Below are 4,078 nucleotides of genomic sequence, written 5' to 3'. Positions count from 1 at the left end.
GTAAATGATACAACTACACTGTTAATACTTGTATTCATATCGCCATTGAATTGATATTGTATGAGTTGTCAAGTTATGAATTGAGAATGTCTAGTAATATTTGAGATAATAGAAATATCCCATTGAAACATTAGGATACGAACTGGATATTCGTGCTAAGGCATTGGGTGATTTGTGTGCCAGTGTAAGACATGTCTGGGACATGCTTCGGCCACATTATGAGGGCCAGTGTAAGACCATGTTTGGGACATGGCATCGGCATCTAGACGAGGGCTAGTGTAAGACATGTCTGGGACATGCATCAGCCATACTATGATAGCTAGTGTAAGACCATGTCTGGGACATGGCATCTGTACAGCGATGAGTGCTAGTGTAAGACATGTCTGGGACATGCATCGGCCTCGATGGAGATAGCCAGTGTAAGACGTGTCTGGGATACGCATCGGCTAAGAGTTGTGCTAGTATAAGACATGTCTGGGACATGCATCAGCACGCGTATATGAGAGCCAGTGTAAGACCATGTTTGGGACATGGCATTGGCAATATATCCCATGTTGTGTAACACCCTGAAACCGAGACCATCGCCGGTGTCGGACACGAGGGGTTGACAAGCCAAGTTCACATGTTTTGCCCACCAATTTGACATTTCCAGTCAGGCTGGAAAACTGCGTCACCGTCGCCTTAAAAATCATATCTCGAGTTTCAAAACTCGGAAACTGGTTTTGTAAATTTTCCCTGAATATAGACTCATATATCCATCCATGGATTTATTTCTAGAATTTTTGGTCGGGCCAATTGGTACAGTTTATTAGTTAAAGTCACCCATGTTACAGGGATCGACTGCTCTGACCTTCGCGCGTTATAACTTGAATATCTCTCTGTACAGGGATTTAATACTGGTGCCGTTTGTTTATAATGAAACTAGACTCAAAATGGAATCTGTACATATAAGGCATGACTCATAATTCTTTCTGGATAATTTATAGTAAATTTTTAAAGTTGTGACAGGGGACCCAGAAACCGTTCTGGCCCTGTCTCACAATAGCTTTGATATCTCTTAACATGTAACTCCTATGACCATTTCGTTTCTTCCATATGGAAATAGACTCATCAAGGTTCATTTACATATCTTATTCACTATTTAATACCATTCCTACAAATTTTGGTGATTTTTCACATTCACATCACTGCAGCTGGCAGCATCTGTTTTTAAGGTAGGTCTTACCTATTTTGTAGTCTCCATGAACCAACTAGTCTTGCCATACATAGGTTCATATATGATCATTTTAACCATACCAATGGCTGATCATGTGACCAACACTCCCATTTCCAATCCATAATCACATCATGACACCATATATATACATACAAACCACAAATAGTCTAAGTTCATGCTTCCTTTTACGAGCCATTTTCGCATGGCCGTATACATATACATCACCACATTTTTAAACCAACAAGGGGTAGTCCTATACATGCCATTTCAAAGTTCAAACAAAATTTATACCAAAATAGAGGCGTTGATAGTGTGGATGACTTCGACTTTAATGATCCCGAATCCGATTGCTATCGAGCAAATCTATAAGACAGAGAGCCAAAGCAACGGGTAAGCATTTTTATGCTTAGTAAGTCTCAAGGAACAAAATCAGCTTTAATTAAAGCATTACATTCACATAACCAAATACATCATTTCACTAATACACATTCACATAATCATACTTACTTCACCATCCCAACTCTTAGGTTCATACACAAATAACGGCTTCGTTAAGACCGATAACTCGTTCCATCATAGGAGCGGATATGCATACGCTCTTACTCCTAGCGCATAAAGCACACACCACACTTACCTTGTTATTGGGAAATTTCACAAGTGTATTAGCTGAAATTTTCCAGCAAGCTTATAATTTTCAAATCACATACCTTCGGAGCTTAACCGGATATAGCTACTCGTTCAAACGCCTTCGGGACATAGCCGGATATGGTAACCCGCACCAAGGCCTCACGGGACTTAACCCGGATATCACGATTGCACAAATGCCTTGGTCTTAGCCGGATAGAATGACTCGCATACGAATGCCTTGGTCTTAGCCCGGATATCACCACTAGCACCATTGCCTTGGTCTTAACCGGTTATAATTTCCAGCATAATTGTCTTCGGGGCTTAGCCCGGATATCATTCAATTTCTCATGCACACATACATCAATAATCATTGGACATACATATTTCATTCTCGTTACTAAGGCTCAAACACAATTATAATCACTAGCATAACCGCCTTCGGGACTTAGCCCGGGTATTATTCGAATACTCATACACACATAAATCAATAATCAATACATCCATATTTCATTCCACATAATTCAATTAAGGTCACTTCTTGAGGACTTACCTCGGATGTTGTCGCATACGGCTTTTACGGCTATTCGATCACTTTTTCCTTCCCCTTGTCCAATTGTGGCCCTCTTAGCTCTTGAGCTAATTCAAACAAATTCAATTTATTAAAACCTCATTGTGCTAGCTTATGGCGAATATGACAAGGAGTTTAAATGGTCATATGGCCACTCTTTAGCTTGAATACACAATGGTCATGCACATTTTATACTACATCAAGCAATTCAATACAATTTATTCAAGCATCAAGGAAAAGCTAAGGCCTTCAATAGGCTACCCAAGGCGAATATCCATGTTCATGTTGAGGCCAATTATGCACTTAATACCTCACAAAACAGCATGCATTTTACTAGTTAATGCTTTGCATATTGTAGCTCAAAACTTATAATATAGCATCAAGCACTCATATGTGTGCTAGGCGAATGTGCTTGCAATTTCACAATCATTCTTCAACATCTTCTTCTTTAAACAACCATATTCATCACTTAGTTCATAACCAAAACATCATGTGCAAACATATATATACATATATGAGCATGGCGAATTTCAAGGTGTCCATAGCCATCCAAAACACAAATTTTAACTAACACGCAAGAAGCATGAACCATGCTCATGAATGCATCATGGCGAATATGACAATCATGCCCTTTTCAACTTCAATCATGATTAAACAAAAGAAACTCAAAATCTTACTCAAAAGTAGACAATCCATCATTGCATGCATCATCATCAAGCTTCACACTTAGCATGCAATGGCTTTATCACCATAACAACTTTGGCCAAATACCATTTCCATGGCATAACAAAGATTTGAGCCATGGCTAACATGCACATCAAAGCAACCAAAACATGCATGAAACTCCTAACACAACCTCATACATACCTTAATCTTGATGCAAACTTAGCCAAATCTCCTTCTAGATCTCTTCCAAACCAAGCATGAAGCAAAAATCCTCCTTCTTCCTTAGTTTTGGCTCAAAGAAAGGATGAACAAAATTTTTCTTTCTTTCTCTACAACTCACGGCAATGGGGGAATACCACACTCACACACATTTTTTTTCATTCTTTTCTTACCCATACACCTTTGTTTATTATTTCTCCCTAATGCACCAACAAAACATGTTTCATGACATGTTTTGCCCATCCTCTCTTGCCATGGCCGCCACTTCATGTTGGGGGAATTTGACATGCAAATCCTTTATTTTTGCATGCATGAGCAACTAGTCATCACACATTTCCCCATCATACTTTCAAAGTTCACTACTAGGTCCTTTCTAGTGAAATTAGCATTTATAACACTAAATCGAAACATCAAAATGTCACACACAAATTAACACATATCATAGGCATCAAAATAAATTTTAAATTATTTTTGTGCCTCGGTTTTGTGGTCCCGAAACCACATCCCGACTAGGGTCAATTTTGGGTGTCACAACTCTCCCCACTTAAGAAATTTTCGTCCCGAAAATCTTACCGTAAATAGGTTTGGATATCGCTCTTTCATAGAGTTCTCGGTCTCCCAAGTAGCTTCTTCTATCTCGTGCTTGAGCCATAACACTTTCACCAATGAACCCGCTTGTTTCGCAACTCTTTCACTTCTCGTGATAGGATACGAATCGGTTCTTCCTCATAACTCATATTAGCTTGAATTTCAATTTCGATGGACTAATCACGTGCGATGGA

This window comes from Gossypium arboreum, chromosome 6 (assembly GCF_025698485.1).
Source record: "Gossypium arboreum isolate Shixiya-1 chromosome 6, ASM2569848v2, whole genome shotgun sequence".
In the NCBI taxonomy this organism is placed as follows: domain Eukaryota; kingdom Viridiplantae; phylum Streptophyta; class Magnoliopsida; order Malvales; family Malvaceae; genus Gossypium; species Gossypium arboreum.
The sequence above is the reverse complement of the archived record's forward strand: the minus strand, read 5'-3'. Positions refer to the sequence as shown.